The following is a 12,782-nucleotide window of genomic DNA, read 5'->3' as shown; positions in this document are numbered from 1 at the left end:
TCCACAACCCCATCTTCTCTTTCTCTCTCCTTGACTCCAGTCTCTCCTTTACGCTCACCAGCCCATGAGCTTCGTGTACTCCTGACCCTGCCTTTTCTTTTTCTGCCAACTCCTCTGTCAATAAGTCCCCTGTCACTACCACCACACCACTAGCTATGTGCACCAGAAACACAGCTCACACTCATGCTGCTGAACTGCTCAGCGGTGGTCCCACAGTGGAGCAGGAGACATTCCTGACACACCTCAGAGCCCCTTCTTCCACACCCTCTGCTACTCCACTGGCTTTCTCTCCATCCCTACACTCAGTGTCTCTGCTGCTGGCATGAGAGCCTTCTCCTCTGCAGCCGCTGCCATCTGGAACTGCCTCCTGCACTATCAACTCCACCCTTTTTCAAATCTCCCTTTCAGATGTTTCTATCCCTTGCTTACTACTTTAGTTTTCCCTCCCTCACCATTACTGGCTTCTCAATCAGCTGTTTCAATGTATTCACTATACGACGGACTGAATCCTGCCAGCACTCTGAGCATATACTGCCAATGACTTCAAAAGCAGTTCTGCAAGTGAAGGGCCTATAGAATGGTGGCCAGATGCCCTTATTTTCTGTCATTGATGGTATAGTGCTTGGTGTGAAATCTATAAATCAGTCTAGGCTACACAGTCTATATTAAAGGCACTTGCAGCTCATGGTGATCAATGCATCAGAAATACATCACACAGATTGGGACAGATTTTCAAGAGACCTCATGGCTGGACTGCCCACTGCTCAGCACCCACAATTAGGGTCAGATTTTCATAAGAGCTCAGCTCCCATTTAGATGCCTAAAGAAGGACATTTTTCAGAACTTCTCAGCACCTCCTATTGTGAGATTTGTGGTTAGATTTTCCAAAGAATTCAAAACCCAACATACTGGGCTCTTTTAAAGATCTGGTGACTTATTTTTGGCCTAAATGGATACTGCACACTTCCGAAAGCCTGACCCAAAGAGTCCATAAAACATACTGCACAGGATCACGTTGGGTTGTCCCACACTAACCCACCACAGCCGGCCTCCTGGGGCAGGATGGGGAGCAGGATGGAGAATGGAAGTGGCCCAAAAGCAGCTGTTTCAGAGACCCAACTTCACCATGTAGCGTTTCCAAGTGTTAGTTGATCCCTTCAGAGGTTTGTCCTCTAACTGCCAGCCATGCTGAGTGGTTAAACAATTCTCCTTTAACACCTGCAGGCCATGGGCAGGGTTAGGAGTAAGGCTGAATGTGACAAAAGTCATGGCTTTGAAGGGGGTTTCACAACAAGCCCACAGGTAACATTTTCAAAAATGCCCAAGTGGCTTAGGAGCCCAAATCCCATTGACTTTCAATGAAACGAAGGTTCCTCAATGCAAACTGCCTTTTGAAAATGGGACTTAGGTGCTTTTGAAAATATTTCCCTGGTCTTCGTCACCCCAGACGGTCTGCTGAGAATCCAGACTCCTCCCAGAACTTTCCCAAACCAGGCGCTACGTGCAGCATGCTGGAGTCTGGATGGATTTTTACATGGTTTTAAATGATTATGAAATATTATCAGAAGGGTTTAAACAAGTTTTATTGTAAAATAAAGGGCAGTCAGTTGACATTTCTCATACTGTCCCCATGACAAACAGCTTTAACAGTAATTCACATGTTCTGGGCCATGCCTTTCCTTTTCAAAAGAAATCCTAACATAAAGACGTTCCCCTTTTCTTACCACAACAACCAACCAGGCTTAGTTCTGACCTACGCCTCCAGTGTGACATGAGTTTTGGGTGGTCTGAAGCAGCCCCTACCTACCTCCATGGTGTGTGGGTACCCTCTGTGACCTTGGTCTCGGCCTATCTGGCTATCCCCCAGATTTCTATCAATTGGTTTCCAAACCCAAGTAACTGTAAGGCTACCAACTCGCAGGCATGTGCTGGTGCTTAGAGATCCCCTTTGTGGGGAGCATGAAGGATAGTTTGATGCTGAGTCCCAAAGGGAAGAGCCCAATCTCTTCACATGGTCACCTCTCTGGAGCAGTGTCGTCACCCACAAACAAACACCCCCATCAACATCTCTTCCCGGAAGCAGGACCTGGTTATCACTAATGTCACATGGAAGGCTCTAACTCCTGCTGTTCCCCTAACACCTTCAGAGAGGCGCAGGATCCTGCATGAAGAGTTGTACATGCCAGGCTCATCCAGAGGGGGCACAAACCAGAGCTATGAACCTGGGCCTGTTGACAACACCTCCCAGTAAAATATGTCAACAATGTCACTCATGTTGGGCAACCATAGGTGAGTGAAATCTACAAGTCAGAGATTAGACTGGCTAAGAAAATTAACAGAGTGCATACAACTCAATGATCATTCTCCTATCATGCCATTGGGGGTTAGGGTCAGCAGAAGGAAGGTCCCTACACACTGGGAAGCCTTGTCATCTACTGGGTAGAGCAGTGGGGACGGGGCATCAGGTGTCCACTTGTGTTCCCAGCTGTGTCCCTGACTCACTGTGTGACCTTGCAAACCTTACTCTCCCTCTCTGATTCAGTTTCTGATTCTAGTGTCTTCCCTGGACCTCGCAGAATAAGAAATGTAAAGAGAGGCACGACACAGACCATGCCACAGACAGGGGCTTAGAACAGTCAGACTCAGGAGACATGCAAAGAACCCACTTCACCCCTAGGAGCATTCATGCAGCAAGCTCAGCCCTATATGTGCCATCTCCTGCAGAGTTGGTCTCCATACAAAGCTGGCCTTTTAATGTATAGGAGCAGTAGATACACTTGTGCACCTAGTGTGAATTTCATACAGCACAATGAGGAATTACTCCATCCGTCCTGGACACAAACAGGCTGGCCAACCTCCCACTGACAAACAAATGTTTTTTACCTTATGAAATAAGTTACTATTGGATCTCAAAGGTCTCAAGTGCGGGTGTGTAAGCTACAGTCCCACCATCATTCACCCCCAATGAATCATAACCTTGGAGCCAGTGATTCATCATGTAAGTATACGGCCTAAGTGGAAACAGGAGGGAGGACAGGCCACCAGGCCTAGGGCTCCCCACACATTTCTATTCTCATGCATATGCCTCTTGCTCCTTATCGGGAAATTTACCTTGAAAACAGCCTCAGTGCCCCCAAGCAAACGGGTAGCACAATTAACAGGCAGCTCCTAGATACAACAACTCTAGTTAAGGAGCCTGCAACTCAGACCTGAGAAGATGCCCCCAGACTGCCTGCGCTACAAGTCTGAAGATTCTCAGGGCAGAAAAATGGCAGAGAGCATCCAGACCAGGCAGAGAGTACCTGCCACATTTTCCAGTTGGTTGCTTCTGCCATTGACAAGTGCCAGCAAAGCAGCACAGTTACAACACCTGCAATCAGTTGTCTCTCCACCTCTGTGATGTCTCCGGTCCCCTGCTTGGACTGTCCAGTCGCACGTGACAAGGGAAATGGAAGGAATGACACAGGCCCCGACGAGATGCTGAAATAACAGCTGAGGGGACATTTATTACCTTCCCCCCTTTTTACAAGGAGCTCTCTGCTCTGGCTGCACATGATTTCCTGACTCACTCACTCTCACTACACAGAATTTTAAATAGTGTCTTAAAATAGTTTTGTGGGTTTAAAAATGGTCCATAACCTACATAATTAAATTTCTCAAACTTTTTATAGGCGAGTACAATCCAGCCAATAAATTCCAAAGAGGCCCAATTCAGGCACCGTGTTTTGGAGTGAATGAAAGTGAACTTCAGGGAGTGGGAGGAGCTGGGGAGGGAGCCAGGCTGGGGTGGGAAGTGGTTAAAGGGGCACTTTGTCCTGGAAAGAGATTTTTGTGGGGTGAGGAATTGTTTCCCCACATATTGTGGAATATGTTTTGGAACAAAATGTGTGCGTAACAACTAAGTAACCATATGGCTGTATCCTGACACCCCTCATCCGCCCAGCCTCCTATTCCCCCATCTAGCACTTGTAGCTCTTCCTTGTAGTATCAGGTCTGCAAGTTCTTTGTGGCAGGGAACATGTCTGTCCATAGGGCCTGGGAGGCACCTAGCACATTGTGGATGCCAAGAATAAATAAGGGACAAATCTGAGACAACCTACAAGGCAGTGGACTGTGAAAATGGCCATAAAAGGACCCTAACATGGGTAAAAAAATAGCACAACAGCAAGTGTTATTCAGGGCTTGGGCAGAAGATCATCCTGGGCCCTACCTAACACTCTCTGAGTTAATGGTCAGACTGTAGACAAACAGATTAATTTTGCAAAGTAACCCAAGTTCATTGAAAGAGCAACTGTAGTGTAACATGAGCAGATCTCTGCACCAAGGGGAACCAAGACACGATGTCTGAAATATTGGGTATGGAGGCTGCTCTCTTTCTATCAGGATATGGTCGCAAAGCAATGAGACCCTATGGCTGCAGGAGGATGTCAACTAACTGCCAGCTTGGACTTGGTTACACAAGCAGAGGATCATTTCCTTCCTTGAAATATGAGGTCACCGAACTAGAACCAAGACAAGGAAATCAATGAAAGGCCAACCTGGAAAGCCAGCAAAGTGAAGGAGAACTGCATCTGAACTTAACCATCCTCTCCTAACCTCCCAGCTCTTGGCAATGGGAGACTGGCCTGGTAGGTTAGTGTTCTGGAATTTAATAGCGGGTAGTGAGTGGAAGAAAATAGATCCAGTGCTCAGATTGAACAGAGGCAGTGCTAGGGTCAGCAAAGGCTGCCAGAAGGTCCTGGGTTCCTCTGTGTCTGCTTCTTTTCCAGAAGGTTAGAATGAGGCTTAGCCCCAGTCTATGCTTACAGTTTACACTGATGTAGCTATGGTGCTCAGCGCTGTGAAAAATTCACACCTCTGAGCACAGACGTTAAGCTACCTAGCCCCCGGTGTAGACAGAAGCATTCTTCCTTCAACCTAGTTACCGCTGCTCAGGAAGGTGGATTGCCTACACTGACAGAAGAACCCCTTCCATCAATGCAGGAAGCGTCTACATGGCAGTGCTGCAGCTGTGCCACTACAGTGCCCGTAGTGTAGACATACTCTTAGACTGGAGACAGAGGGAGCAGCTGAGCAGCACCTGTGGGCAGGGAGATTTCAGGCTTGTTTGAAGGCACTGAGGTCTGGCTCGAGATTAAAATGCTGTGCCTGCCGAGCCCTACCTCCCTCCCAGTTCTGCAGGCAGCACGCTCTGTATTTAAGGGGCAAGTGCTCTCCAGATGGCTGTGCAACAGGACTCCTCCTAGACAGGACAGAGAATAGCCCTTTCCAAAGAGCCCTTCGCCACCCCACTGTCAACCAGGCTCATGACACTGAGCAAGCCTAGTCTCTGTTACATCTGCAAATGCAGCAGCATCCCAAGCGAGGCCTGCCTTCCACATGGGCAAAGGGGTACGTGCTTTCTCAATGATCTCATTGGGAGGCCAGGTGCCATTAGCTCACAGCCTGAGACAGAGGGAAGTGTGCATGCTCCACTGACAGCCTTGGATTCCCAGGGCTCACACAGGCGCTTATCTCCTCGGCTGTTAAAATAGTCAAGCTTGTCAGCTGAAAAAGGAAACCAGCGGCAAGAAGATCAGTCACAGGGGATTTTCAGTCCAAGTTGACCTTTAAGCAGCCAGAAAGACTCAAGATGCTATTTTCTCTCATCTGCCACCCAATTACAACCATCTCCGGAGAGGAGAATCTAGCACAGGGCCCCGGCTTTCCTTGCCGCCACTCTGCAGTGTGTGGCCCTGGGCTCCTGCCACCCTGTACATCAGGTTAGTGATAGAGCTGTTCCCAGCCCAGTGCCAGATACATTATACCACACTGCCCCTGGGGTACTGACACAGCACATGGGCAATGCTGCCCCAGGCAGGATGGAGAAGGTCAGACTGGCAGTGAATCAAAAATGAGCTAGATTCGTTGGCCACGTTCAGGACACAAAGCCACTTAATGCCAGCCCTTCTGGAGACACTGCACTGGATGGAAGCACCATTGCCTTGTGAGAACCCTGGCCAGGTCTCTGCACACTTCAGTGAATGCATTTTTAGGTTACATCTCTTCTCTAGTGCTCTAGGCACCTTCCATGACAGCGATGGCAGCTGTGTGTGGAAGGGGAATGAGTTAGGCCCAAGGGTTTACAGAAGCCAAAAGAGACTGGGAGCGATGAATGGCTGGACACACTTATTTGGTGCAGGCACTGGATGAGGGCGGTGGGGAGTGTTTAAGAGAGATTGTTAGGAAGCTCTGTAGGGGCAGGGAGAGCCGGGGGGTGAGGGTGGGAGAGGGGTTAATGAGGCATTGCTGATTATGAAGTGATAGAGCTGAGCCAGGTAGAACAGTCAGCACACAGTGAACCAAGGGTGCAGCAAACAGGAGGCCTCCTGAGAGAAAAGGAGGCAGGTTCCAACAGGAGGAGAGTATAGCTCTCAGAGGGACATCAGCTAGAGCAGAGACAGGCAAGGAACCAAGGCTGTGCAATGAGAATGTGCAGCACGGGCCCCAAAAAGCTAGGGATGGCATCAGCATGGCAGGCAGTCGATGGCTAGTGGGAGCCCAGAGTTCTGCCTCCAAGAGACTCTATCTCTAGCATTGGTTTTAGTCAATAGGCCCTTAGTAAACATCCCAGAGATGGAGCCAGCCAGGGAGAAGCAGGCTGGAGTGTGCATGGTTAATCAAAAACAGACTGCAAAATCCTCTCTCCTTGGACTGAGCAAAGGCTCCAAGCATGCCACTGAAACCTCAGCCTGATTTAACACACAGCAGAAAAGATCTGCTCCCCAAGTGGAGAAAGCTCTGACCCAGCTGCTGAAGCCACTGCCAACAGAAAAGCAGACAGCTCAGCCTTAGCAATGGGCTCCAGAGGGGAAGCACACAAGCGACTGTATCCCTAGGAGCAGGCAGACTGCTAGGCACAGGGCGAGGGAATGAGTCCATTTCTTGGAGCCAGTGGACAATGGCAAGGCCCAAGGGACTCTGGGAGAGTTGAGAACAGGGGTCTCTAAAGCTCCCCAAAGGGCGCTGGGCTAAAGAGTCCTGCTATCTAGATATGTTGCCTCCAGATGATCTGTGGCAGAGAGCTTCCCCGTGAGTCACAACATGCTCCAAGGCCCTAGCGAGGGGCGCTGTGTTGCTGGAGGTGCTGTCATTGAGGCGAGTTGTGAAACCAAGAACCTGCCCACATGCGGGCAGCTAAGATCCCACCTTGGATTGTTAGCCTTGGTGGCTGGGGTAACTTTCAGCTCAGGTAACTCCATTCTACCTTACTAGCTGTTCCAACTGGATACAAGATTCTTCTGCATTTAATGTGCTGTTTTGTGTTGCTGTGCACTGTGAACCAGCTGCTGCAGCCCACTCAGCCACAACTGAGTGATGGGCAAAGCAAGACCTCCAGAGAGCAAGTCAGGAATGTGTCTCAAGCCTGTTGGGATCTCTCTGGCCAAGAAGCACTATGAAAGTGTAATCGTGTGTAAGCCTCAGCTCCTTCCCATTTCCAGCCATGCCCACGTGCATTGCCACAGTGAGACCAGCCTCCATGGCAGACTGTGCCACTCCAGTAGAACTAGGTCCTTCTGGAGGCTTCATCAAATCTTTTAAATCTCTTTCCTCTGCATCATCCCCGATCTGACCGTGGTTAGGCCAGCCAGGGTTTGATTTCCAAGAGGGTTCCAATTGCTTTTACAATGCCTAAGGGTGCAGCAGGGAGAATGGCATGTGACTTGCAATACCATTTCATATATCTAATGACTGTGGCTCCAGCTGGCGGAGCAGCCAGCCATTTGCCAGCTATGCCTAACATGGTGGGAGGTCCGTGTGGGGAACATTGCAGATGCCAAGCCAGACACTACAGGATCCAACTTTCCAGTACATTCCGATTCTTCTCTAGGACAAAACCTTGAAAAATGTGGGAGAAATACAAATACAATTATAAAAAGCGACAAAGTCCTGTGGCACCTTATAGACTATAAGGTGCCACAGGACTCTGTCGCTTTTTACAGATCCAGACTAACACGGCTACCCCTCTGAAATAAAATGATGGCCTTCAAAGAACGGTATCTTAATAAAGTTAAAACCTCCACCCATGTTGGGGGGGGAGTGGAGCAGCAAGAGTGAACCCTACTGGGCAGGGAGTTTGCAAGACTGCCCGATCTGGGCCCATTGCTAGGCTGACCCCTGGCTATCCTGTGGGAGAAGGGAAGGGGCAGAGTCTGGAAGGGGCTGCTTTACTAGTTTACTGCTCCAGCCAGAAACTCTTGAAAGCTTGTTTGGGAGGGGCAGAAGAGAAGTGGTTTCTCCCAGAGGGAAGGGATAGCTCAGTGGTTTGAGCATTGGCCTGCTAAACCCAGGGTTGTGAGTTCAATCCTTGAGGGGGCCACTTAGGGATCTGGGGCAAAAATTGGTCCTGCTAGTGAAGGCAGGGGGCTGGACTCGATGACCTTTCGAGGTCCCTTCCAGTTCTAGGAGATTGGTATATCTCCAATTATTACCTTTACCCAGCTGTTTAGTCAGTGCAAAAGACGGTACACAACACCTGGACAAATCCAGCAGCACCCCATCCTCGCAGGGATGCCCACTCCCACAGAGCTAACCAGGCTCTGCGGAAAAGGGATGGGTGCTGTTCCTATCTTGCTAAGCTTCCCACTCTGTGGCCCCATCCTAGAGAAAGTGAAGCAGTGCTCCAAGCCCCTGCTGGTGGGGACAATACCTGAAAAAGGCAGCACTAAGGGCATTAGGGCAGGGTTTCTGCCGGACTGAGAATGGCCCTGGGAGGCAAAACCCATAGGAAATACAGTGCGCTGGGAAAAGAGGTGGGGGGGGGTCCATCTGCTTGGAGAAGCTTACGGGACTTTATTTTCTGTTCTCTTGGGGTTTCTGTCACCGAGCATTTTGGGGAACTGGCCTCTGTGTTAGTTTTTGCTGTGTCGTATGGTGTAACAAACACCTTAGCTGCAGGGAAAACCTCTCAATTTCTGTCCTCCTTTATCCCACGGCTTCAGTGGTGGGCAAGGGACACTGCACTGAGGCCACAGTGGGTTAGTGACCAAACTCATGCCCTGCCTGGAGTTTGCCTCTGTTGATAACTTAAGAGTAAGACATAAACCTCAGCTAAAGCCATCTCCTTTGCCTCGCTTTCTCCCCTTTGCACTCCCTGGCCCTCGTGCCTCACAGAGGCACTCCAACCCCAAGCTGGAAGCTAACCAGGACTCAGCTAGGCTGGTGAGTCAGCAGAAATAACACTGCATTGCTGTGAATGGTCCTAACACTCCATGTCCTGTCGCAGGCCTCTTGACCTCATGCCAGGACACTGACTACATCCCTGTAACTCAGCTTCTCTCCAACACAACACAAACATCAGTCTGGCTTTCACCCTCCGCACTCCTCTGATACTGCTTTCCCCACAGGCATTGACCTCTTCCCAGCCAAGTCCCAGGGCCTCCGCTCTAACATCCTCCCCCTCAGCCTCTCAGCTACTTCTGACACTGCCAATCACACATCCTCTTTCCTGCAGTCTTGCCCTCCCTTGGCTTTCGTGCCTCAGTTCTCTCCAGCCTCTCTGGTCATTCCTTCAGCATCTGTTCCAGGGGATCCTCCTTCCTGCCTCCTACTCTGCAAGTGGCTCCCACTGGGCTCCACGTTTGGCCCCATCGTCTGATCCCTTCAAACCTTCGCTCTGGATCATCTCATCCACTCACACAGCTTTAATTACCCTCAGTACACCAGTGACCCACAGATCTACCTCACCCCTCCTGACATATCCCCCGACCCAATCCCATGTCTCAGCCTGTCTCTGACTTCTCTTCCTGGATGTCTTACCACCAACTTAACGTGGGCTAAAGCCACTCCCTGTGCACTCTGCCACACCTCAGCCTTCCTCTTCCAGGTCCCTTCTCAAACACACCTCTTTCAGGAGGCCTGGAAATCCGTGTCCCCCACCCCACAACAGAGTGTGGACAAACCAGGCAACTGAAAATCACACATGCAAATGAAAGCTGTGAGGCTGATACCCTGCTTGGAGTAAAATGCACCCCACCTGGGCACATCCCAGCCCCAGCCTCCACTGGACATAGATGTGGCGTATGAAGTGCCCATACCACTGCTGGTGCTAGGTGAATGAAGAACAGCAGCAGGGGCTGGTCACGGCAGGACAGGCGTGGCAGAATTGTTCAGAGAGCTGTCAGCCTTGGTTCCATCCGATTCTCTGATGTTTCCCACACACTAATGTGTACCTAATGTAAAAGCGGCAAGTCAGCAGAGACGTCCATCTGTCTCCAGACTCAACTAATAATCCAGTGTCTCAGGCAGCAAGTCAATCCAAACAAGTTCTTCATTTGTCTAGCTCTTGCCTGGCTGCCCTGCCATACATTTGTAAGTGTTTACGCTGAGCTAATTTCTGCCATTTCCGTCTCTGGTTGCTGAAATGCTTGAAATTCCAAGAGCTGTCGAGACTGGGTTCTGGTGCACAGCTCCCCAGGACAGGAGGGCACAGAGGGGAGCTTTCTTGGAAATCTCCAGAGCCAGAGGAAAGCAATATGTGAGCATGATGCACCATTGCTGTGCGTGTGGCTGACCAGGTCAATGAGCTACAGCCCAACAATATGAACAATGTGCAGGGCCCAGGTCTGAGTCTGAAAGAAACAGCTGGGCTCTGAACATGGGATGTGGAGTCTCTGCTGGTGGGCACAATGCAGAGCGATACACCCCAAGCATCAGGTTGAAGGCCTCTTTATACCAGCACCTTGGGTGGAAAAAGGAGCATCCATAGATGCTGAGAGCCCTGAGGAGAGGAGGTATGGAGCAAAGCTGGGGATGAAGAGAGGTTCTGGCACTTGGTGCCTCCAGGAGAGAGATGAGAATGTGGAAGAGGAGCCTGTGCCCCTGACTCATTTCTGCCTGAGCTCTGGCATCAGATGCTGAGAGCACATTCCAGGGAAAAGCACATCAGCAATTCAGTGGTACTGTCCTCATTCAGAGCACTGCAGCTTTCCCCCTGCACCAGCCCCAGCACGTGGCAGCTGTCTGGCTGTTCTCATGCCATGTGGTCTCCACCATGTAGGGCCAGTTAAGGAGCAGCATAGCACAGATGGATTCAACAGAGATAGAGACTTGCACAGAATGAGAGAGAAAAATGGAAGCTCTGGGCCTCTCCAGCTAACCTGAATTTCTGCCAATGTACACAAGGGCCTCATGGCCTCCCAAGGGAGACTGTAGCCCAAAGCCAGGGACTGAGGCTGGGATCTCCTGGTGGCATGGGAAGGAAGAAGATGGGGGATGCATTCTTTGCTGTTGACTTTCATGTCCACATGGAATTAATCTGATGAAAGCCAGAAAGGCATCCATCTGTATGAGCTCAATCAAGAGACAGCCATCTGAACCAGTGTCACACTCCCCTGAGCCCCAGCTGCTGCAGGGACACACTGTGGCAAGCCATGGAATTGGGAGCCACTGGGAGTTCATGGTTATTTATAACAGGGTAGCGCCCTCCCCAGCTATCTGCTAAGAGCACAGGTGGAGATTTTGTGTTTGCAGGGGTGAAGTCTGCTTCCTATGGGATGTCTGTCTGGTCCCTGCTGCCACTGATGGCCAAGACTTCCCACGCAGAGATCAGGGGCACTCCTGAGTGATAAACTCAACACACATTAGTAACCTGGGATTCTCTCACTGACATCCACCTGCCATGCACAGTCGAAGGGCAGCACCCTATCCAGCCATGAGGTTCCCGTGAAAATCTATGGGATTTGTGTCCCCCCTAGTCCATACAGTTCTCTGAGATCCAGGGGTCTAACACAGGGGAGGGGACGACAGCTGCGGGGCCGCACGCTTGTAGAATTCACTGGTATGGGATACCCAGCGCCTGGTGAGGAGCAGGGAGGTGGGAAGTTCTTACAGCCATCAGTAGCCCAATGAAGATGCCATGTGCAGCCCTGCTCTCAATAAAGGGAGAAGAGAGAAAGGGGAAATGGAGGATGTGCACAGAGAACATGGGGATGGGAAGGGTGTGATGACAGCAGTTATGGAGCTAAAGGTCAGAGGATCGCTAGAAACCAAATATGGGGGGCAGGGGGGAAATGTGTGCGTAAAATGCCTTTATGGTACATTTCCTTGTTTGTACTGAACCCATCAACCATGTGATCCTTCGCATAGCGCACATGCTCATGCTCATCCCTTGGAGCAGACTGGGGCCTGCAGAGAGAAACAGGCAGCAAGAAGCAGGGCCACAGCAGAGTCCCACAGGGCAAGGGGGTCACAGCAACTCAGAGCACCTCAGTTTAACATTGGTGCCAAGATGCTGAGGCCCTAGTCCACATTTTAGGGAACACGGCTCCAGCTAGCATGGCCCGTGACTGGGGAGAAACCAGTCAAGCATCTCACACAAATGTCATCCCAGCAACAGGCGGCACAGGGAAGACAAAGATCTAAATTACTAAGTAAATGCACACAAGCAGGAGGTGGGCCTGACTCAAGGCACTGCCTGAAGGTGCCAACAATCCCGTTCCATGTAGTTGTTCTCCTTTACTCCCGTTGTCTAGCTCTCAGGGGTCTATTTCTGTTAGTCCCCATGGTGGGGGTGGGGAAGGAGTAGAGAGGAGGTTGTGCTCTGATACTATAGTGCCGAGCATGGACAGACGAGGTGAAGAGAGGGGAGGCAGGCGCGAGCCCCATGTCTGGCTGAGGCGAGCAGGTGTGAGCTCAGCAGCGCTGTGCCTACTGCACTCCACAGTGCAGCTGGCACAGGACAGAACTCCCTGCACTCAAAGGACTAACCCACAGCCAGCTCCCCTTTCTCACCAAATACCAGA

General features: G+C 50.6%; 1 protein-coding gene across 7 annotated transcripts in view; it reads right to left on the bottom strand.

Moving 5' to 3' along the window:
• LTBP2 (latent transforming growth factor beta binding protein 2) overlaps window positions 1-12,782 on the bottom strand; it is a 143,554-nt gene that overhangs the window by 43,078 nt on the left and 87,694 nt on the right. The window lies entirely within an intron of this gene.

This window comes from Mauremys reevesii, linkage group 4 (genome assembly GCF_016161935.1).
Source record: "Mauremys reevesii isolate NIE-2019 linkage group 4, ASM1616193v1, whole genome shotgun sequence".
Taxonomy (NCBI): Eukaryota; Metazoa; Chordata; order Testudines; family Geoemydidae; genus Mauremys; species Mauremys reevesii.
The sequence above is the reverse complement of the archived record's forward strand: the minus strand, read 5'-3'. Positions and strand labels throughout refer to the sequence as shown.